The sequence below is a fragment of the Schistocerca nitens genome, chromosome 2 (assembly GCF_023898315.1).
Source record: "Schistocerca nitens isolate TAMUIC-IGC-003100 chromosome 2, iqSchNite1.1, whole genome shotgun sequence".
Classification (NCBI taxonomy): Eukaryota; Metazoa; Arthropoda; class Insecta; order Orthoptera; family Acrididae; genus Schistocerca; species Schistocerca nitens.
The window spans coordinates 999,380,142-999,405,857 of record NC_064615.1 but is presented as its reverse complement, the minus strand read 5'-3'; the positions used below and the strand labels follow the sequence as shown (position 1 = coordinate 999,405,857).

Sequence of the window (25,716 nt, the reverse complement as noted above, 5' to 3'; positions counted from 1 at the left end):
AGACACATTTTCTGCTTGTCAAAATTTGAATGTTGCCGGTGCATCTTCATTGCCGAAAAGCATAGAGGAACAGATTCCAGACACTAATACATTATTATTGCAATTAATGCAACAAATGAAACAAAATCATAGACAAACACAGCAACACTTAGACACAATGGAACAAAATCCGAGACAAACACAGCAAAAGCTTCAAAAGTTAGACACCACACTTGAACAAACACGTGAAGATTTAACTACAGAGTTACATAACATTGAATCGAAATGTCAAAAATCTGTAATGACGTAAAAACACAAATTTGTGAGCATTTTCAACCTATTTTTTCGCGGCATGAAAATGCATTACAGAATCACGAAGCAGCCATAAAAGAACTGCAAACTATTGTTCATGAAAATCATGAGACCTTGTGGGCTACAATTGACTCAGTTGCATCTACCGATTCGGTTACACTACTTGCAAAAACTCAGGAAAACTTAAAGGATACAGTAGATACTCTGAAAATTGGTTCAGAAAGACACATGGAGGAAATTAGTTCATTATCAGAGAAAGTAGTCGAACTTTTGGATCAGCTAAATAATTTATCTACGAAGGTAGATGATAATCTGAATGACGCAAGACTGGTAGTCTTTAATGACACAGAAGAGTACAAACAAATTAGGAAATTCAAACAAAATCAGAATCAAATTAATACACAACACAAAAGAGAAATCTGGGAAGTACAAGATCAGTTGGCACAAGTAATACAAGAATAACATATTTCAGAGGACGCTCGCACTTCAACACGGGAAGAGGGACTTACAAATACGGAAAAGCCACAAAATAATAACACAGGGCATTTCGGAAATTATGAAAGAAATTGGCAAGGCGCACCGAATTTTGAGATGGAACTGTAACAATGACTGATATGCGACTCGCCGACACGATGATTTTGACTATAAGCTGTTCATTACTACACGTAAATTCAAAACATTTAAGAATTCTGGCAACGACATTCATCCACAAGCGTGGATTCATCAATTCTCTCATTGTTTTCCTCCCAACTGGTCATTGCAGCACAGATTAGAATTTATGTGTGGCTACTTAGAGAATGAACCAGCTGTGAGAATGTGATCGGTCATTCACGATTGCCACAGTGAAGGAGAATTTTATCATGCCCTCCTCTCAACATATTGGTCTCAAGCCACACAAGACCGAGTAAAACATAGCATCATAATGATGAAACATTTCGAACAATCTGAATATTCCAGTCTTGTGAAATATTTTGAAGACATGTTGCACAAGAATCAGTACCTATCAAACCCTTACAGCCCCTCAGAACTCATCCGCATTTGCTTAATCAAATTGCCTGAGCATTTACGACATATTATTTTGGCAGGACGTTGCAACGGCGACATTGAAGCTTTTCAGGGACTCTTACAAGAACTGGAAATTGACACTGACAATCGCGGAACGCGAAAACAGGAGCACAACAATTACAGGTGACATCCATCACAATCTCGCGATGACAGAAATAACAACTGGACCCGACAAGGCTATTCTTACAATGTAAATCGTGACCAAAACAGACACCACCCATATGACAACCGTTGGCACAGTAGTAAGAATTACAGGGAAAGATCACCTCTCCGCAGTAATGTCTATCACAGAGACAATCATAGAACCAGACAATATGGCAACCAGAACTATTATTATCACGGGAGACAGAATAACTTCAGACACAATGGTCCACCGTGCAGTGATAATTCAGGGAGAAATTCTTCACCACTTTACCGACAAGAAAGAAACTGCAGAAATTACCGACATGACGACAGACGATATAATCATAATGACAGACCTGAATTTCATCAGAACTGGCGGGATTCAAACAGGGCAGGGCCCTCTCGGCAAGGTGAATTTGTAGAAGTTAGGTCTCCTAATCCCAATAACGACGCACGCCAACAAAGAGATAGCAGACAATGACTCACACCGCAGGCAGCCACGTGCGCCGGCTGGCGCTGAGAAAAATAACATAGACGCTAACCTTAAGAAAAATTTGAGCATTCTTTACCGATGTACCATATACCACGTGATAATTCCGTTGAAACTGGAGCTCTGCATAGTAGGAAGAGTAAAGGATTGCGCCACATTTCACATGTAAAACCGTTTACTGAACTGCTTTTTAACTTAGGCTCTGCCATAAAACTTTTCACTTCACATTACTAGTATGCTTTGTCAGACTTAGAATCTGTTAACATGCAACAATATTTGAAGTTAAATATCCAGTCAAGAACCAAGAGAACTTATTTAAACAGAAATTACGAATGCATTGTTATAGTGAACAGAGGACGTAGTGTTATTGTATGTGTACATTCTTGCTTGTTAATTGCACGATTAGGTAACTACTATAAGGCCTACATACTTACAACATATACTGCTAATGAGATTTTAATGCAACATTTTGGTTTAGTTGAAAAGACATTCTTTATTTGAAGTACTTTCTGTGAGATTAAAGATGACTTAGTATTTGGTTTCTTTGACAGCTACACGATTATATCACGACGCTACTAACGTGTGGCATAATTTACATTGTTGCTTTTGCGGTGTATCTGTTTTATATCTGCACAGTTTTTATGTATTATTCTGGAAAGTAAAACATGTTTTAGTAGTAACTTTTGTGGTATAGCTACAATGAGACAGGCTTTTCCGTAATACAGCAATACTTTACAGTACAGTACTTGCTTCATCACGGCAATAAGCATAATAACTACGACATCTATACGCAAAGCATTTCACTTTTGTTTATGATGAGGTGAGTACATTGACTTCAGCAGAACTTTGCTTACAGAGGATGACAACTACGACACTTCCACAGAATAATCTTACAGCAAGACACACATTTAGCGCTACAGGACACCAGGACACGCATTTGAGTGATTAATTTTGTACTTAAAACATTTATTTTTAAAGATTTTTGAATTACAAAGAAAGTTTTCCGTGATACATTTCATTCCATTGCTGTAATCTGTAACACCTGAGGGTATAATTACATTAATCCTCAGGGGGGATACACGCTTACTTTGTGTACCATGTGTGTGGCAAGCACAAGGACCCTAGCTAATACGGTATTTGCTTATACATACAACTTTACACATCGGTACCATATTTCTCTAACACATAAATTACACAGGTATCTGATCATTTAACTGAGATATAAACATTTTTTTACTACGTCAGTGACAGATGTTTACACAATTACACAGTTGGATAACTTCATACCTATGAAATTGTATTTTGTCTGTACTTTGTGAACTGTTCATATTTTTTTGGAACCATTGTGATACTGTGAGAGCTGTGAATGTTGTATTTGGTATGGGATCATGATTTTTAAAGTACGTTTGAGGTAGATGACACTATTGAAATGAGCAGAGAATTTTTTTTTAGGTTTTGACATTATTGCAGAAGGCTATGGCGTTTTAGAGATTTGACTGAGGTGTTATGATGTTATTTTTACGACGACGATGTGTATTATGCTGTTAAGGTATGTTTATGATCAATAAGCTGATGCTATATGAGGAATTTGATTATGCTATGTACACTCCTGGAAATTGAAATAAGAACACCGTGAATTCATTGTCCCAGGAAGGGGAAACTTTATTGACACATTCCTGGGGTCAGATACATCACATGATCACACTGACAGAACCACAGGCACATAGACACAGGCAACAGAGCATGCACAATGTCAGCACTAGTACAGTGTATATCCACCTTTCGCAGCAATGCAGGCTGCTATTCTCCCATGGAGACGATCGTAGAGATGCTGGATGTAGTCCTGTGGAACGGCTTGCCATGCCATTTCCACCTGGCGCCTCAGTTGGACCAGCGTTCGTGCTGGACGTGCAGACCGCGTGAGACGACGCTTAATCCAGTCCCAAACATGCTCAATGGGGGACAGATCCGGAGATCTTGCTGGCCAGGGTAGTTGACTTACACCTTCTAGAGCACGTTGGGTGGCACGGGATACATGCGGACGTGCATTGTCCTGTTGGAACAGCAAGTTCCCTTGCCGGTCTAGGAATGGTAGAACGATGGGTTCGATGACGGTTTGGATGTACCGTGCACTATTCAGTGTCCCCTCGACGATCACCAGTGGTGTACGGCCAGTGTAGGAGATCGCTCCCCACACCATGATGCCGGGTGTTGGCCCTGTGTGCCTCGGTCGTATGCAGTCCTGATTGTGGCGCTCACCTGCACGGCGCCAAACACGCATACGACCATCATTGGCACCAAGGCAGAAGCGACTCTCATCGCTGAAGACGACACGTCTCCATTCGTCCCTCCATTCACGCCTGTCGCGACACCACTGGAGGCGGGCTGCACGATGTTGGGGCGTGAGCGGAAGACGGCCTAACGGTGTGCGGGACCGTAGCCCAGCTTCATGGATACGGTTGCGAATGGTCCTCGCCGATACCCCAGGAGCAAGTGTCCCTAATTTGCTGGGAAGTGGCGGTGCGGTCCCCTACGGCACTGCGTAGGATCCTACGGTCTCGGCGTGCATCCGTGCGTCGCTGCGGTCCGGTCCCAGGTCGACGGGCACGTGCACCTTCCGCCGACCACTGGCGACAACATCGATGTACTGTGGAGACCTCGCGCCCCACGTGTTGAGCAATTCGGCGGTACGTCCACCCGGCCTCCCGCATGCCCACTATACGCCCTCGCTCAAAGTCCGTCAACTGCACATACGGTTCACGTCCACGCTGTCGCGGCATGCTACCAGTGTTAAAGACTGCGATGGAGCTCCGTATGCCACGGCAAACTGGCTGACACTGACGGCGGCGGTGCACAAATGCTGCGCAGCTAGCGCCATTCGCGGTTCCTGGTGTGTCCGCTTATTCCGTGCGTGTGATCATTGCTTGTACAGCCCTCTCGCAGTGTCCGGAGCAAGTATGGTGGGTCTGACACACCGGTGTCAATGTGTTCTTTTTTCCATTTCCAGGAGTGAACACTATTAAGGTGAATACATTGTTTGTCCTTTATCAAAATCTTTCATATGCTAACTATGCCTATCAGTAGTTAGTGCCTTCAGTAGTTTGAATCTTTTATTTAGCTGGCAGTAGTGGCGCTCGCTGTATTGCAGTAGTTCGAGTAACGAAGATTTTTGTGAGCTAAGTGATTTAGTGATTTGTGAAAGGTATAGTTTAATGTTAGTCAGGGCCATTCTTTTGTAGGGATTATTAAAAGTCAGATTGCGTTGCGCTAAAAAGTATTGTGTGTCAGTTTAAGCACAGTCATGTATAATTTTTCTAAGGGGACGTTTTATAAGGTAAAGTTAGAGCGATTTGAGTTCATACAGAGGCTTGCTGAAAAAATCGTTCCTCCCGCGGCCGATTTACGACCGGAACAGGAAACTGGAGAAAGTGACAGTGAAGCGTCAGCGTCTTTCGGAGTGCAGATGTAGACACAGACTAGATCTATGTCGGAAATACTATGCAATCATTTGAAAACTGCTACACAGTCGAAATTCAGCAGTAATGTATGCAAGATACAGGAATTTTTTAATCTACGCCTCATCAAGGCAAAATGTTATCATTGTAAATACATCCCGCTAACAGCCGTCACATGTAAATGACTTACTCCATTGAGGTACCAAAAACAATGACAATCGGCAAGTATCTATGAAATTGGAAATTTCTGAGCTATTCATATGCATCTGTGTTGGAAGTAGGCGAACGTTGGGTAAAACCGGGTGTGCGAGTCAAACAAGGAACCTCCAGATCTCTGTGACTGGTGCTGTCAATGATTTAATAACACTCGGAACTACAAGGAGCCGCCATACCGGGTAATTGTAGATAATCGTCATTAGTGGATGTCTGTCACGTTTCCTTTTAGACTTTTTTAATGTTTTCGTCGAAAGTTTCTCCGATGTTGGCGCTTCTTGGTGCAGTGCTTGAAGATAAACATTATTACGATAAAACATAGGTAAATAATTAATTCGATTTTTCGGTGTATTTCAGTGTTCATATGATGAATGTAAGATTAATGCTCGCATTACAGACCAATGCATTGTTCCGTTTTGCGGTGTGCGGCAAAACTATGTACACCAGGTGGGGCAAAAGCGGGTGTAACTTGAAGGAAAAAAAAAAAAGAGAGAGAGACTCACACGGCAAAGCACAACAAAAGGGTAGCTAAGATATTTCCATATTACGTCCCTTACGCTACTGCGCTCAAAGATATTCTCTACAACCGAAATACAGCGGGAATGACGTCAGGCTAACGGTTGCGGTTTCTTCGGATTGTGGCACGTCTTCATCATTCTTTGTGTCACCAAGCTTCTGATGCCACCTTCAGAAGTTGACTTGGTAGGAAATGTAAGCAAAATCTCCTATAGGAAAAAGGGTAAAACAGTAATAGTGACTTCAGCTCCATACATAAAGCATTTGGAACTGTTTGACGGAGAAAACCCAAAAGGGCCAAGCTGTAAAGTAAGCGAATGACCAGAAAACGACAGTTGGAAAGACTAGCTCGGCTCAAAAAATAAAATAAAATAAACCACTCAGGTGAAACCGGGCTTCATCAGACATACGAGGTGCATTCAAGTTCTAAGGCCTCCGATTTCTTTTCTAATTAACTACTCACCTAAGATCGATGAAACTGGCGTTACTTCTCGACGTAATCGCCCTCCAGACGTACACATTTTTCACAACGCTGACGCCATGATTCCATGGCAGCGGCGAAGGCTTCTTTTGGAGTCTGTTTTGACCACTGGAAAATCGCTGAGGCAATAGCAGCACGGCTGGTGAATGTGCGGCCACATGAGTGTCTTTCATTGTTGGAAAAAGCCAAAAGTCACTAGGAGCCAGGTCAGGTGGGTAGGGAGCATGAGGAATCACTTCAAAGTTGTTATCACGAAGAAACTGTTGCGTAACGTTAGCTCGCTGTGCGGGTGCGTTGTCTTGGTGAAACAGCACACGCGCAGCCCTTCCCGGACGTTTTTGTTGCAGTGCAGGAAGGAATTTGTTCTTCAAAACATTTCCGCACCTGTTACCGTAGTGCCCTTTGGAACGCAATGGGTAAGGATTACGCCCTCGCTGTCCCAGAACATGGACACCATCATTTTTTCAGCACTGGCGGTTACCCGAAATTTTTTTGGTGGAGGTGAATCTGTGTGCTTCCATTGAGCTGACTGGCGCTTTGTTTCTGGATTGAAAAATGGCATCCACGTCTCATCCATTGTCACAAACGACGAAAAGAAAGTCCCATTCATGCTGTGGTTGCGCGTCAACATTGCTTGGTAACATGCCACACGGGCAGCTGTGTGGTCGTCCGTCAGCATTCATGGCACCCACCTGGATGACACTTTTCGCATTTTCAGGTCGTCATGCGGTATTGTGTGCACAGAACCCACAGAAATGCCAACTCTGGAGGCGATCTGTTCAACAGTCATTCGGAGATCCCCCAAAACAATTCTCTCCACTTTCTCGATCGTGTCATCAGACCGGCTTGTGCGAGCCCAAGGTTGTTTCGGTTTGTTGTCACATGATGTTCTGCCTTCATTAAACTGTCGCACCCACGAACGCACTTTCGACACATCCATAGCTCCCTCACCACATGTCTCCTTCAATTGTCGATGAATTTTAATTGGTTTCACACCACGCAAATTCAGAAAGCGAATGATTGCACGCTGTTCAAGTAAGGAAAACGTCGCCATTTTAAGTATTTAAAACAGTTCTCATTCTCGCCGCTGGCGGTAAAATTCCATCTGCCGTACGGTGCTGCCATCTCTGGGACGTATTGACAATGAACGCGGCCTCATTTTAAAACAATGCGCATGTTTCTATCTCTTTCCAGTCCAGAGAAAAAAAATCGGAGGCCTTAGAACTTGAATGCACCTTGTAAACAACAGATCTATGTTCACGCCACACATTGTTATCTCAGTGGAAAGCCAACCACGAAACTGGAGGCGCTGAGGAGCATCTGCTTGTTTTAATGCACGAATAACAGACACTCAGTAGGGATGCATGTGCAGCTCCAGGTGGAGTATTTGTCCGCATGATCGACGTGATTTGCCGGTCTCTTGGGACAGGCGTCGTGCTGATTTGATAGGACTCTGAACCATTTTCTGGTGAACTGCAGCAACATTCTCTGTAGTGCAGGAACATTTAGGAACGTTTTTTGACTTGTTGAAGACAGATCCTGTCTGACGGCATTTTCGGATTAAGTGTAGCGTGGCTCTCTTTGCTGACACTTTGACACCGTTAAACTTTTTAGCAAACAACTGACCACACCGTTTCCACGACTTTGTTGTCACCTAAGTTTCCACAAAGAACACCCAGTGCTCCACCGTGAGTACCACTGTCTCACGTGGATCACGTGGCGGGTGTACAAATGGTGTGCGCATCCAGTTGTTCGGACCACATTTATTTGCCCTACCTTGTAGTATTTTTAGTAGTATTTTTAGAGACTTCTATGTGCTTTCATAATTTTTTGCAGTAGTATAAAACTTTTTTGGTTTTCAAGATTTTTCCATTTGTTTAAAAGGGTACCCCATTTTATCCCATTTTGGGTGCAAAACCGGATACTCTACACCTAACGAGGTTATGATTTTTTATGCTCAGATGGTTTGTTTTTGGCTGAAACCGACTAGTATCATGTTGTTGAATATGTATGAGATATTCATAACCTTAATTTGCAAACTTGCTTAGCACTGAAAATAATTTATATGAATTCAAAGCGAGACACCCTGGATTCCCCTTTCTTTTTGAGTTATCGGTCTTCCGACCAATGGGTTTTCTGCGACCCGCCGCCCGAATTTCACTCTTGTACAAACCGTTTCATGACAGAATAACAATTGCAGCATACGTCCTGAGTTATTTGCTGAATGTATCCCAATCCCTGTGCCCCTCCACAGTTTTTACACAATACAGCTCCCTCTGATGTCTTAGCAGATGTCCTATCGTGTCCTATCCCTTCTTTTCTTGTCAGTGTTTTCATATATTCTCTTCTTCGTCAATTCTGCGGCGAATCTTCTCATTCCTTACATTATCAGTCCACCTCATTTTTAACGTTCATCTGTAGCACGACATCTCAAATGCTTCGATTCTGGTTTCTCACAGCCCTTGTTTCACTACGATAGAATGCTGTACTCGAAACGTACATCCTCAGAAATTTCTTCCTGAAATTAAGGCCTATATTTGATGCTTGCAGAGTTCTCTTGACCAGAAATGCCCTTTCAGCCAGTCCTTGTTCCGTCAATCCTCGATTATTTTGCAGACTAGGTAACAAAATTCTTTAACTTCATCTACTTCGAGAACACCAATCACCATCACCAATCCTGATGTTATGTTTCTCGCTATTCTCATTTATGCTCTCTACCTATATCTACACCTACATGGTTACTCCGCAATTCACACTTAAGTGCCTGGCAGAGGGCTCATCGAACCATTTTCACACTGCTTCTCTACCATTCCACTCTCGAATGACGCGTGGAAAAAAGGAACACCTAAATCTTTCCGTTCGAGCTCTGATTTCTCTTATTTTATTATGTTGATCATTTCTTCCTATGTAGGTAGGTGTCAACAAAATATTTACGCATTCGGATGGGGAAATTTGGTGACTCAAATTTCGTAAATATATCTCGCCACAAAGAAAACCGCCTTTGTTTCAGTGACTGCCACCCCAACTCGCGTAGTATCTTATCAGTGACACTCACCCCTATTGCGCGACAACACGAAACGAGCTGCCCTTCTTTGCACTTTTTCGATGTCTTCCGTCAATGCTATCTGGTAAGCATCCCATACCACGCACCAATATTCCAGCAGAGGACGGACAAGTGTAATGTAGGCTGTCTCTTTAGTGGGTTTGTCTCATCTTCTAAGTGTTCTGCCAACAAAGCGCAGTCTCTGTTTCGCCTTCCCCACAATATTATCTATGTGGTCTTTCCAATTTAAGTTGCACGTAATTGTAATTCCTAGGTATTTAGTCGAATTGACAGCCCTTGGATTTGTGCGGTTTATCGAATACCCAAAATTTATCGGATTTCTTTTAGTACCCAAGTGGATGGCCTCGCATATTTCTTTGTTTAGTGCCAATTGCCACTTTTCGCACCATACAGAAATTCTCTCTAGATCATTTTGTAATTGTAATTGATCGTCTGATGATTTTACTAGACGTTAAATTACAGCGTCATTTGCAAACAATCTAAGGGGGCTGCTCATATTATCACCTAGATCATTTATATAAATCAGGAACAGCAAAGGGCCCAGACACTAACTTGCGGAACGCCAGATACCACTTCTGTTCTACTCGATGATTTACCGTCTATCACTACGAACTGTGACCTCTCTGAGAGGAAATCACGAATCCAGTCACACAAGTGAGACGATACTCCATATTGCACGCAATTTGATTAATAGTCGCTTGTGAGAAACGGTATCAAAAGCCTTCCGGAAATCTAGGAATATGGAACCGATCTGAGATCCCTTGTCGACAGCACTCATTACTTCATGGGAATAAAGAGCTAGGTGTGTTGCACAAGAACGATATTTCCTGAATTCATGTTGGTTATGTACCAATAAGTCATTTTCTTCAAGGTGATTCATAATGTTCGAGTACAGTATATGCTCCGAAATCCTACTGCAAATTGAGGTCAGTGATATGGGTTTGTAATTCAATGGGTCACTCCTATTTCCTTTCCTGAATATTGGTGTGACCTGTGCTACTTTCCAGTCTTTAGGAACAGACCTTTCGTCAAGTGAGCGGTTGTATAAGATTGCTAAGAAAGGCGCTATTGTGTCTGCATACTCTGAGAGGAACCTGATTGGTATACCATCTGGACCGGAAGACCTGCCTTTCTTAAGCGATTTGAGTTGTTTCGCAACACCTAAGAGATCTCATTACTTTCGCATTTGTTCGAGTTACTTTTAGTCCATATTCTATGCTCATTAGACTGTTCATTCCGTTCAGAATATCCTGTAACTCTTCTTCACTTCCACTGCAGATAGCAATGTCTTCACCGAATCTTGTCACTGATATCCTTTCACCTTGAATATTAATCTTCCTCTTGAACTTTTCTTGCATGACCCTCATTGCTTCTTCGATGTATAGATTAAACAGTAGGGGCGAAAGACTACATCCCTGTCTTACACGCTTTTGAATCCGACCACTTCGTTCTTGCTGTTCCATTCTTATTGACCCTGTTGATTCTTGTAGATATTGTATCTTATCCGTCTTTTCCTATAGCTTTCGTTTCGAACATCTTGCACCAATGTCATTGTCAAGTGCTTTTTCCAGGTCGTCGGATCCCATGAACGTATCTTGACCGCAACGTCATAGCTGCCTTTCTGATGGCTTCATCGGTACTAAGGCCATAATGATCGTCATCTGATAAATCCTCAATTTTCTTTTTCATTCTTCGGTAAATTTCCCTACTTTATCCGGGATCGTGAGTAGAAACTGCGAAGTTCCATGCAGCACTGACTACGCACTGAACAGTGAAAGTCGCCCGAAACTTGGCAGTGGAAAGTATCGCTGTGAAAAAATAGGTGTGTAACAAAAGTGTCTGTACGGAAACAGTTCAGAGTCTCCTGCTACGTAATCAGTTCCAAATTAAACGCATGGTGTCAAGCCTCCCATGTGTAATATGTTTCTTCCTGCTAGTTGTAGTTATAGTAGAAGATTAGCGAGGTCTGCATGATGATCACCGACATCACTGATACTCGTCACTGTGGGAGAAGTTCCCGCATGGATTCTGCGTAGTACTCACTTTTCCCGCGTTGCCAACATACAGGGCGAAGAAAAATTCGCGTACTTAGACATCGCAGTGCGACTCCTCACATACTGGCACTACAAAAATGTCTCTCACAAAATTTCGTTCTGCGCATATTTCAGGCAGGAAATGGACGTTAAAGATCGGCAATCTGGCAACACTGTAATCACGTGTACGGTAACTATCTCTGCTGGATATACCTGTAGTGCTGTGCTGTTGGTGCACTGGATAGCGTTTTGGGTTAACATACAGGAGGTCGAGGGTTCGATTCTGGATCGTGGATTTTTTTACTTTATTTTCTAAAAGTAGTCTGCGTCTTAACCGTCATACAGCGATTACAGTGGATCTTCTACAAAACATTTGCAATTACGTATTACGAACACAGAAATGGAAATAGGGTCGTTTGCATGGGCCAGCTTTTAAGGCAACCTTTGCATGTCGTGGACGCGAATTATTTCGCACCACTGCGTTTATTAGATTCCAAACTTGTTTTACGTGTACCTTCCCCCAATGATCCCATTGATTAATACCAACTATCATTCTTGCCACGTTCAGGTTCATTACAGTCCGTTAGGGCCTTACGTAACTAGTAGCGATAGCAACGTACTTCGCAAATAATTTTGATGGGACCATTGGGGGCGGGTACATTGAAAACTGGTTTGGAAACTAGTAGTCGCAATGGCGCGAAACAATTCGCGTCCACGACGTGCAAAAGGCTTCTTTAACAGATGACAAATGGAAACGAATGTACTTCCATTTCTGTGTTTGTAGTACGTAACTGCAAATGTTATGTAAAAGACCCACTGTAATCGCTGTTTGGCGATATGACAGTAGATACCGCACTACGCAGACTACTTTCAGCAAATAAAAGCAAATATGCCGCTCCCCAGAATCGAACCCTCGACTTCCTGCATGCCAATCCAATAGACTATCCACTGCACCAACTTCACAACAGTTGTCTCTTTCCTGACAGAGATAGTTACCGTACATGTGATTACAGTATTGCTAGATTGCCAAATTTTAAGGTCCACTTATTGCCCGAAAGACGCACAGGTCGAAATTTGGTAAGAGACATTTTTGTGTATTGGCAGTATGTGACGAATCGCGTTGCGAAGTGCGAATGCGCGAATTTTCCTGCACCCTGTATGTGGACGTGTTTAAGCTTTAATATATTCAAAGATGAAAGCGTATAAATTTATAAACGTAACCTCTGACACTGCACGTCAGACATCGTCTTTACAATGTAGTAATATATAATCAATGGGGAACTAAGTGTTGAACGAATCTGTGCTTGTACCAGAAGTTACTGAAGTCTACATAGCGTCAATAAACCGCACGCAGCGACCTACACAGCCCATCACGACACACAACCCATTCCTGTTGAACTGCGCTGTGAGTAAGAAGCATTATTCGGTTGACATTTAGCACAATGTAACATACTCGGTGAGAAAATGGAACATTATACTATTAGGGACACTCCACCTGCCTAACTGAAGCCTGAAGTCGATAAAACGTTACGTAGCGTCATATTAATAGGCTGGACTTCATGAATAAAAGTGGACTAGGAGTAGAGTAAAAGAAACACGACTACGCTAACAGGAAAAAAAGGGAAAAAGGCAGCGCCATTATCCGTATGGAACGGAAATAGGTAGATGTGAAGTACATGTACAGACAAACAAATGACTACCATTACAAAAAATTTGATCATTTATTTAAGAGAAAGAGCTGCACAAATTGGGCAAGTCAGTAACTCTTTGGTCCACATCTAGCTCCTATGCAACCAGTCATACGGCTTGGCATAGACTCAAAGAGTTGTGGATATCGTGAAAGATTGGGTCCAATTCGTTCGTTAGATCGTCAAAATTCCGAGCTGGTTGGAGGGGCCTGCCCATAATGATGCAAACTTTCTCAGTTGGGGCGACCTTCTTGGCCAAGGCAGCATTTGGCAAACATGAACGCAAATAGTAGGAACTCTCAGCGTGTGTGGACGGGCATTATCTTGCTTAAATGTAAGCCCAGGATTGTTTGCCAAAAGGACAACAAAACGGGGAGTAGAACATCGTCGACCTACCGCTGCGTTGTAAGGGTAGAGTTCCGCGAATGACAAGCAGTGGAGTCCTGTTATGAAAGAAATCGCACCTCAGACCATCACTGTCGGCTGCTGTGGCCGAGCGGTTCTAGGCGCTTCAGTCCGGAACCACGCTGCTGCTCCGGTCGCTGGTTCGAATCCTGCCTCGGGCATGGATATGCAGGTACAAATCCCGCCTCGGGCATGGATGTGTCTGATGTCCTTAGGTTAGTTAGGTTAAGTGGTTCTAAGTCTGGTCGTGCGGTAGCGTTCTCGCTTCCCACGCCCGGGTTCCCGGGTTCGATTCCCGGCGGGGTCAGGGATTTTCTCTGCCTCGTGATGACTGGGTGTTGTGTGATGTCCTTAGGTTAGTTAGGTTTAAGTCGTTCTAGGGGACTAATGACCATAGATGTTAAGTCCCATAGTGCTCAGAGCCATTTTTGAAGTTCTAAGTCTAGGGGACTGGTGACCTCAGGTGCTAACCATTTTTGAGACCATCACTCCTGGTTGTCGAGCTGTATGGCGGGCGACAGCAGGTTGGTACCTCATCGCTATCCGATGCGTCTCCAGACACGTCTTCGGCCTGGAATCTCATTGACTGGAGTAGAATTGTCTTCATTTATGAGTGCCGCTTCGAACTGGACCCCGATGACCATAAGACGTGTCATCCGCGGTACCTTTACAGCACAGCTGTAAGGCGATGATATTCAACGCCCCGTTTTGTATACCTTCATGACAAGCCATCCTGGACTTACATTTCAGCAAGATAATGTCCGCCCACACACTGCTTGTCCTCGTGCTTGCCAAATCCTACCTTAAACAGGAAGACTGTCGAATGATTCCCAATTGAGAACGTATGGAGCAATGTGGGCAGGAATCTCCAACTAGATTCGGATCTTGACGATATAACGCGTCAGTTTGACAGAATTTGGCGCTTTATTCCCCCAGCAATAAATGCCAAGCGGAATAACTGCTTGCGTAAGGGTCAGAGTTTAACCAATGCGTTACTCCTCAGTTTGTAGAACTCTTTCTCTTGAATAAATCATCCAATTCTTCTGAAACTGTAATCATTTCTTTATCGGTACATGTACATTAGGTATACCGATTCCCTCCCAATCGGATAATTACTTCGCGGTGAGCCGTTTTTTTTTTCCCTAGAGTGTATGATGGCTCATAATGATCGGTATTGTTTTATAGTGTGAGGGGTATACTTGTACGTGGAGCCCGATTTTGTAAATGGTCATCACATGTAGAACAGATTGTATCTTTGACACCACTGAACCAAAGATGTTGCCTGAGTGGGTGAATCGATTGATAAGTGGAGGCGCGCAGGATGCAGTAGCAGTTGCCGTTGCACTCTGTTAAATGCAGGATGTAAGACTTAAAGCTAGTGGCCAGCTGTGATGGTTCAATTGTATGAACTGTACCGTTGTTTTGGTATGCAGAATGCCACAGTGGATGGAAACGAACATTAGGTTACTTAAGAATGAACTGAGACTGCTGGGGCTGATTGTAATGAAAGTTGCTGTTGCCAAAATTACGCTTAAATTCCCTTCATGGTTGTGGTGAAAATTTCTTTGCTGTTGATCGTTTCGATTTGACTGTGACCATTGGTTTTTGTGCGTGAATTTATTCCATTGCGGTTGCGTAAAATTACTGGACTGGGCGCTACTGGCAAAGCGGGGCGGTGGCACATTGATCTTCGGCTGGGCTTGTCGATGGTATTGTTTTTGGATATTTCCGGGCTGCTGCAGCTGTGGCAAGAATTGCGGCTGGAAACTGTGATTGTTGACGTCGAAATTCTGATATAGTTGCTGCTGCTGAATACACTGTTTATCAAAATGTTGTCTCTTGTTAGCATGTCCATGAAAATCCTTATCGGAACCAAATCTTTTATTTCTTTTGCTGTGGAATGGGCGGGACTGCTCGTTGTAACCGAATGAGTTGTTAACTTGATTGCGGTTATTAAAGATCTTATTGACAAAAGAGTAGTCCGACTGCTGAATTTCTAGTAATTGTAATTAGTCACTGAAGGCTGAAATGCTTTCCTTTTGTTGTCCGGTGAGAAGGGAAACTCGTAATAAGCGCGGAAGTTTTGAGATGCATAATTGTATGATTGCAGATTGGCTATACGATTCGGTCAGGCACTGCTTTTGATGAACCATATACTCAAAGAACTGGGTCATAGTTGGAAAACTGGAGTGTTCAAAATTGGAAAAACTAATTAGTTGATCTTTAATGTCTCGCTGAGTCGTTTCCGACCATTTTCAAAGTCTTCGACGGAGTGGCATTGTCTTGCTCACGGTCTCATACGGCCAGCCGCTGTGGTCGAGCGGTTGTAGGCGCTTCAGTCCGGAACCACGCTGCTGCTACGGTCGCCGGTTCGAATCCTGCCTCGGGCATGGATGTGTGTGATGTCAAAAATGGCTCTGAGCACTATGGGACTCAACATCTTAGGTCATAAGTCCCCTAGAACTTAGAACTACTTAAACCTAACTAACCTAAGGACATCACACACACCCATGCCCGAGGCAGGATTCGAACCTGCGACCGTAGCAGTCCCGCGGTTCCGGACGTGTGTGATGTCCTAAGGTTAGTTACGTTTAAGTAGTTCTAAGCCTATGGGACTGATGACCTCAGATGCTAAGTCCTATAATGCTTAGAGCCATTTGAACCATTTTTGGGCTCATACGCATCGAAGGTTCTCCCTCTAAAAAGCTCCAGCTTGTGTGTCACTGGCCAGTTGGGTGGCAGCGCTAAATGAAAATCGCTGCACCCAATCAAGGGGATGCAGGTCTGTGCGATTATTTCTAAATACCTTGAGTTTCTTTACAGATAGGAAATATTTATAGTCGAATCCTTCACGTTGTAGATTTTGAGAGGGTTCGGCGCCGTAAAAGAACTGATTGTGAGATGGCTGGCTTGTATCAAAGTTAAGCACTCTTTGTAGTCAGCTCATATTATAGTGAGGCTGTAAAGTAGATGACTGTTGCTGTTGCACGTTGGTTTGAAACTGATTACGTGGAGAAAATTTTCTGATATTGCCTACTTCCTGATGCAAACTGTTAACTTTCCTATGTAGCGAACTGTTATATGCATCAAGCTGATTTAATGTTTGCTGCATGTACTGATATTCTCGAGAGATGGTGAACGGAATGGGAGTTGCGTCGTCTGGTTTATTTTCGGTTTGATTTTCAAGTGTTTCCAATCATGACGATAGCTCATCACATGTTTCCGTGAGCGTAACAATGTGTGTGGAATTGTTTGAATCCAAAGCGTCGACTTGCTTCTCTAGTTTGCGTCTAGTTTTGTTCGTCTTTTTCAAATCTGCTTTAATTGTGTCAGGGTCCTGCACCAGCTCAATTTGTTCAAGACGAGAGCTTAAAGACTCAGCGTCATCCGTACACTTTTCTTCAACTTTTTGGATTCGTGTGTCACCAGTGGTTTTGAAATCAGTTACATCTGTCTGTATTTGGTTCTGTGATTGTTTTACTCTATTAACCTCGTCTGTAACGGAAGTTATACTAGTGTCAACATGGATTGTAAGACTAGTGAGTAACTGCTGTTCTACTTCTTGTCTTTGTACTGCTAATGACGGTAACAACTGATTGTTTTCCTCTGTGTGTTTACGGAGAAAGTCTTTGTATCGCTTTTCTGTGGTCTCTGTGGGAACTTCAAGAAGTGCATCTAATCGAAGGTCTTGTTGATCTATTCTTTCATTAACTGATTGGATTTCATCTGTAAGCTTTTTGTAGGTTCACTACATTGATATCTTAAAGCATTTATGTCATCTCTCAACGGTTTGGTACTGTCTGCGCATTGCCTGGCTATCGCTTCAATTGTGTCGCAAGGACGTTTTTCACTGGTCATAATATCTGCATCTACCTGTCTGAGACGGTTATCAGTCGTTTCTGTGTACGATTTAAGCTCATCACGTATGGTGGAAAATTGTTCATTGAACTGTGTGGTGGTGTCAACATGGTTTTCTCGTATACTGGAAAATTGTTCGTGGACCTCAGTGATCAGGTTAACCATCATTTGCATGAGAGTTTGCAGCGTCGCTTCCGTATTCTTTTCAATTGATGGGTCGGATGGTACCTGTGTTGTGTTTTGTGGTGTTAAGGCATCATCTACAACCATGGACGTCTCGTTTGTTGCATTATCCGCACAATTACTGCTACTAAAATCCGACGGATTTCCAGTAACAGACTGAGCACTTTGCACTATTCTTTCCTCTGACATACTATTGGCCATCTGGTTAATTGTGTAAAACGTAGGTAAATTATTGACCTCATTCGTTAAACAATCAAGATTTGAATTGTGCACATCAGCCATGTGCAGATCAACGGCATGCGCAATACGCGAATCTACCGTCTCATTACTAATCAGATTAGTGGGTGAAATTATAGTGTCAGGAATTTGTTCATTATTCTTAGAATCGGCTTGTACATTGTCTGTGGTGTTTTGAAACTGTTGCACTGCAGAGTGGTCATTATCATTCTCAGCATTGTTGTCAATAATCGGAAAGTTGTCCATTTCGGTATCTTTAATTGTGAGATTAGGCGCCGGAACCTTAACAGCTTTGTGCAGCATCTTAAATCACATGCAGAGTACAAATCCTAAGACAAAATTTCGACACTCAACTCAATGAAAAAAACAAGGTGGAGCATAAGAATTCCAATGAACTGTGGAAAAATTTTATACAAGTTAGTAAACAGTGTTGCGCCAAAAAAATGTAACTACTATTATTGCTGCAGAATGGTTGAGAGAACAGAATATATTTATCGACTATTCTAATATAAAAAATTTAGAAAGATTTAGAAAGCGAACGACTGGAGGAGCTACCGCCAAGTGTAACGTTCTTTAAAAATAATATTATTTTGTGATATCCAAATTTCTTGTGTGTTGTGTTGTCGAGCAAATGGTGTGCTTAATCAGCTTTACTGTAATCCAAAGAAAAATTAAACAACTTAATCTGGAAAACCAGTATATAATGCCTATAACGAAATCAATCCCTCTGAAGTTTACTCAGTGTCATGAGCACCGAGTTCTATGACCCTGTGCAATAAACTGATAAAATTCCCTATGCAAATAAACAATGAAATACATTTTCCTTCGCTCCTGAGTCGCAACGGATGTAATCTTGGTATTCTATTCTCTCCACAGTAGGCATACAAAATATTACATCTTGGCTCAGCAAAGGCCGGCCGTAAAATAGCTTCATACAAATAATGTCAGTTGATTAGTTGATAAATGAATAACCTTGCAAATGTTCAGCGATAATTTTGGACATTGGCTCAGCGCTGTGCAATGCTACTCGCATTGAAACTGTTACAAAAATTAATACTTTTCTAATTCTGGAGCATTAATTTTTTTTTACTCTGATCGAAAAATCATTTCTTTTCAAAAATATTCACTGGATTTAAATAAACACGATGTAGAAGAGGATGAGTTACTGATAAGGGGATATGCTAAGAGCGAATTCTTTAGTTCAAAAATTGTATTCAAAATAAAGTTTCTCCTTCACAGAATCTGATATGAAACATCTTACGTTAACTTCCAAATCAGTGAACTTCTCAACTGTTCTACAATTATCACTTACTGACGTAGCTAACAATACTTGGATATCGCTATTTGGTCGAAAGTCGACATGTTGAGAAACGTGGCTGTTGTACTTAAGGTTTATAATTTATATAAAAAACAGCTACCAGCCACATGTATGGTTTAAAAAGCTTTATTATCTTCAGACCATGACCGGTTGCGGATTTTTCTTTACAAATCCATCTTCAGATGGCAGATTACAAGCATTCTTAGTTGGACCTAGGTTTGTTTGTGTTATTCGTTTCCTGCACTGGGAAAGAAAAGAAATATTTTTGTTGTCATATCGGTAATGGTATTTTTACGAAAGATTTACTTCTTTTACAAAATCTAATTGCTCATGAGATGGTTTTTATAAACATTAGTAAACTTGCAGGTTAGTGTACTTACGAGCTGTGTAGTTCTGCCTGACGAAATATTCGTGCGTTTATGTTTTCGAACGCAAGCTTAATACACTTTTCAATATGCATTATGTGAGTGCTATTCCGGTCAATGGACGTCACTTTCAACCTCATCATCTTAATTACACGCACAGCACACACGAATAACGTTTACAAAACGTGGCCCAGCTTCACATTACAAACGAGAACAATATTTGCAAAGAGCTTACAGTCATAACGATGTTAACTTACAGATGCTGTATAGTCGATATGGGTACAGTAAAATATCTCTTTGCTATTGTATGAAATTATCTAAAACGGAATAAATAAAATTACATACAAATAAGATTACAAACATTATATGTAGTACAGAATTACTGTGTGTTACTAATTATTTGTTACAATAGTAGGAGATAAATTCTAATATATGACATAATAAGCAATGCACATGTTTTCATTATGCAATTTTTCAATGACATATAAGCAGTTTTTGGGTCCTGTATACTGAATGTTTTTGATGGAATATTAGGCTTAAGTTATTTTCAAAAAGTGAAAGCTTCTTCAAAGTTATTTAGGAAGGGGGTGTTAACTGACTGTCTGTTCATGCAAAATGAGAACAGGGAACCTGTTTTTATGTGTATGAATCTCAATCTCCTCCAGGAGATTCAATGTGAAACCTCTGTCTTTGAGGTGTAATATTTGAGGGTTGTTTTCTATATTCTCAACTGTATGATTGTTTTCTGCAAGATGAATGGCAAAAGCAGATTTGCTTAGGTTTTTCAGACGTAGGGCATCAAGGTGTTCCTTGAATCTTGTTTCAAAAGCTCTACCTGTTTGGCCAATGTAGAATTTAGGACAGTTGTTACACTTGAGTTTATAAATTCCAGATCTTTATGGGGTATGCTATTGTGTGGGAGTGAGTGTATGACTCTTTGTTGGAGTTTGTTATTGGTAGAGAAACTGATTTTGACATTCTTCTTCTTGAATAAGTTGGAAATTTTATATGAAAGTGGGCCTATATATGGTAGGGCTACATATTTTACTGATTTTTTGTCTTTCATAGTTCTGTGGCTGTTGCTTGTTGCAAAGACTTATTGCTAGCAATTTTTTCTTTTGTTTTTTGAGAGAGTGTGTCTATGATTGAAGCATCATAGCTATTATTTTGGGCAATTGATTTGATTATGCTGATTTCTTTGTGTTGTTCGGTGGGGGTGAGGGGGACTTTATGCATACGATGTAGCATTGACTGGAAATTAGCCATCTTATGTTGGTTCGGGTGGCAGCATGTGTTACTGATGGTAACATCTGTGGTTGTTGGTTTTCGAAAGATACCAAAATGGTGTTTGTTATTTATGTTTGATATTTTGAGATCCAGAAAATTGATGCTATTATTTATTTCATGCTCCACTGTGAATTTGATGTTGTTGTGTAATTTGCTCAGATCTTCAGCTAAGGCATCAATTTCGCTGCTCTTACCATCAAAAAGTAATAGAGTGTCATCTATGTATCTCTTGTAGTAAATTATTTTACTGTTCATTTGGTTATTGGATGAGAAGAACTTTTGCTCAAGATGGTTAATGTAAATATCGGCTAATAATCCAGCAAGACTGCTACCCATTGCAAGGCCATCATTTTGTTTATAGACTTTATTATTGAAGGTGAAGTAATTATTAGACAAAATGAGTGTGAGGATCTCTATTTACTCACATATTTCTGGTAGAATGATCTTTTTGTGTTTTAAAAGGTTACTTTTTATTATGTTAATTGTTTCATCTACTGGGATGTTAGTGTATAGGTTTACAATATCTAGTGAAGCAAATCTAGCTGTTGGTGGTATGTGGATGTCTTTGATATGTTCCATAAGGTCCACTGTGTTTTTAACTGTATAACTATGTTCGAACATGTAGTAAGTGGTAAGGAGATCCTTCAATTTTCTGCTTATGTAGTATGCTGGGCTGTTTCTTGAGTTCACAACAGGGTGTATGCGGGAATTTTCTTTGTGGATCTTAGGCTGTGACCGAAGTTTCGGTGCAGTTGGATTCATGGTAATGCAGTCCCGAATTTCATATTTATTTAAAAAGGATTCAAAACTGTAGAGTAATTTACGAAGTTTAGGTTGAAATTTTGCTGTGGGGTCTGATTCTAGTTCTGTGAAGTTATTGGACTGAAAAGAGTTTTTTCAATATATTCTGATTCATACAAAACAACAACTGAATTTCCTTTATCAGCCTTTACCATGAGAGCTGTGTTAGCAGTAAGTTTATCATTGATATCTTTAAGAATTTTTTGTTCATTATTAATTATATTATTTTTTGAAAGCATGTGTTTAGTGATGAGTTTGTTGGCTTTATATGCCAACGCATTTTTCTCATTAGACTTAAGTTTGGCAGTGTCACATGCCAGTTTTGTAGCTGCTATTAGGTCTTTTATGTTCTTATTAATTAATCTTGGGGCAATATTATGCCTGAAGCCTTTATCTAAGAGGTTACGTTCATTGGGATTGAAAGAAATATCTGTTGTGTTTACCACTCTGTTATAGAATATGTGCTTCTGCTGTTCACCAATGTTAAGTGGTTCCTTTAATTTGAGTTGAATGAGGGATTTTAACTTCTTCTTGTGCCTAGAGGAGATTTGTTGTTGTTCTCTGCTAAGAGCATGATTAATATGGTGTGTTACATATATGAACTGTAGAGGTGTGAGACTATTTCCTAATTGTAAATGCAGCTTGTACATAGATTTATTCAGCTTATCTTTCTTCTTATATTGTAATTTGATTTCTGTTTTTATCCAAATAGCTTCACATTTTACTTTAGCAAGCTTAGCAGCTTTTGTTTGACTATTGACCTTAACTATAACGTAATTTGGGGTCACTTTTTCTAACAGACATCTTTTGTTGAATTTTATATTGTTAATTGTTTTCATTACATCAATCTTACATTTTTTGAACGCATGTAACATTCTCATTACCTGGCTAGGTAAGCTTATCGCTATTTTGTCGAAAGTCGACATGTTGAGAAACGTGGCTGTTGTACTTAAGGTTTATAATTTATATAAAAAACAGCTACCAGCCACATGTATGGTTTAAAAAGGTTTATTATCTTCAGACCATGACCGGTTTCGGATTTTTCTTTACAAATCCATCTTCAGATGGCAGATTACAAGCATTCTTAGTTGGAGCTAGTTTTGTTTGTGTTATTCGTTTCCTGCACTGGGAAAGAAAAGAAATATTTTTGTTGTCATATCGGTAATGGTATTCATACAGTTGAGAATATAGAAAACAACCTGCAGATATTACACCTCAAAGACAAAGGTTTCACATTGAATCACCTAGAGGAGATTGAGATTCATACACATAAAAACAGGTTCCCTGATCTCATTTTGAATGAACAGACAGAGCCAGTTAACACCCCCTTCCTAAATAACTTTGAAGAAGCTTTCACTTTTTGAAAATAATTTAAGCCTAATATTCCATCAAAAACATTCAGTATACAGGACCCAAAAACTGCTTGTATGTCATTGAAAAATTGCATAATGAAAACATGTGCATTGCTTATTATGTCATATATTAGAATTTATCTCCTACTATTGTAACAAATAATTAGTAACACACAGTAATTCTGTACTACATATAATGTTTGTAATCTTATTTGTATGTAATTTTATTTATTCCGTTTTAGATTAATTTCATACAATAGCAAAGAGATATTTTACTGTACCCATATCGACTATACAGCATCTGTAAGTTAACATCGTTATGACTGTAAGCTCTTTGCAAATATTGTTCTCGTTTGTAATGTGAAGCTGGGCCACGTTTTGTAAACGTTATTCGTGTGTGCTGTGTGTGTAATTAAGATGATGAGGTTGAAAGTGACGTCCATTGACTGGAATAGCACTCACATAGTGCATATTGAAAAGTGTATTAAGCTTTCGTTCGAAAACATAAACGCACGAATATTTCGTCAGGCAGAACTACACAGCTCGTTAGTACACTAACCTGCAAGTTTACTAATGTTTATAAAAACCATCTCCTGAGCAATTAGATTTTGTAAAAGAAGTAAATCTTTCGTAAAAATACCATTACCGATATGACAACAAAAATATTTCTTTTCTTTCCCAGTGCAGGAAACGAATAACACAAACAAAACTAGGTCCAACTAAGAATGCTTGTAATCTGCCATCTGAAGATGGATTTGTAAAGAAAAATCTGAAACCGGTTATGGTCTGAAGATAATAAACCTTTTTAAACCATACATGTGGCTGGTAGCTGTTTTTTATATAAATTATAAACCTTAATACTTGGATAGTTACATGACAAAAGGTCTTACACCGTTTGACAAAACAGATTCCAAAATTTAACTTCCTTGTATCAGGTTTACAAAATACACAAAATATTACAAATCGGGTATACCTAATCAACCTATTGGTTCCTACATTCAAGGGTCGGTACTGTTAGAATTAGCAAAATCCCGCATTGCGTTGCTGCGTACTTAAAATTAAATATACAAAGTTTCATTACCTTATAAAAGTGTATTACGCTTCGTCCATAGGCCAACAACTAAATTCTCACAGCTAGCCACTAGCTATAAAGTCTTACATCCTACCTTTAACAGAGGGCAACGTTTGCTACTGCCTGCCACTCAGGCAACATCTTTGGTTGAGTGCTGTCAAAGATACAATCTCTTCTACATGTGATAACTATGTCAAGTCATTTTTCATTAAATATATTACAAAATCGGTCTCCACGTACAAGTAGAACCCTTATATAATAGGAGGGTTACTATATTCCTGTCACAAATGGTGTGAAGTACGTAGTTCCCGTCTGACAGACGAATTCACTACTATCGCCTGAACTCGTCCTTGTTCTGTAGGACAAAACAACAATTCTTTAACATACATCACAAATTTGTTGCTGCTCATGTAAAGACATTTCACCCACATTTCAAACATTGCCTGTGAAAGAGACATAGCTTATCTCCAGACCAAGACAGAACGAGACAGCCATTACAAAGTGTTGGGCCTAGACGTTATACCGTTCGTCATTGTGTGGAGACGGTCAAGTTGCCTCTTAAAGGTAAACTACGGCACCTATCATTAGCAGAACACACGCTAATGCTACAGAGTTGAACGGAAAGATAGTAAGTTGTGAAACTTCCGTTGACAGAAATCTTCATCGTCCGTATTTGGCCGGAAAGAGGATCGTGAGGTGTTTCTGCGTAGTCTGTAGTCTCAATTACCTCAGTTAAATCCAGTACCTCACCGCAGTGGAATGTTGGGATATGACCACTAGGATAAAACAGCATCAAACGTTAATACGCAAAAAAACACTGGAACATTTATATATATATAGCTTTAGATATTCATAAAAAAAATAAGACTTCGCTCACGAAGTTTGACCAAGTTTCAAACTAACTACGATTTTTTTTTAAAAAAAAAAAGAATGTAACACTTTGCCATATCACCCATTTATCAAGGTTAGAGACCAGAAACGCAAGGGATAGGTGGCCAGCAGGAAAAAAGTTTAAAAACAAACAGGAAATCGCTAGAAAGAGTATCCAATAATCTTAACATGTTGTTATTGAACTGTTTGTTACAGATAAGTTTTATAGAGACAATTACGGGAAATCACACAAGTCGCTCTTCATTTGCTAAACGCAGTAGGAGCGTAGCCCCATTGCAGTTTTTGGATCACAAGCGGTTTGTATTTTTCGTTCTACGGATTTGCTTGGAATATTAAACTATACAGTATCTTTTCTGACAGAATAAGTATCTTTTCTTTTTTTTTTACTGTATTAATAGCAATTTGAAGGTCTTCTTCTCTCCATCTGCCTTTAGTAGAACCAATTTTGGGGACGTACTTAGTTGGTATCAGTAAAACAACGAATACCCGTCACAACTAAAAATTAAACAAACTTCTACGGCGTGGCTA

General features: G+C 40.6%; 1 protein-coding gene across 1 annotated transcript in view; it reads right to left on the bottom strand.

The window, feature by feature from the left end:
* Window positions 1-25,716, bottom strand: part of LOC126234756 (protein quiver-like) — a 62,996-nt gene that overhangs the window by 36,186 nt on the left and 1,094 nt on the right. The gene's annotated exons all lie outside the window — the stretch shown is intronic.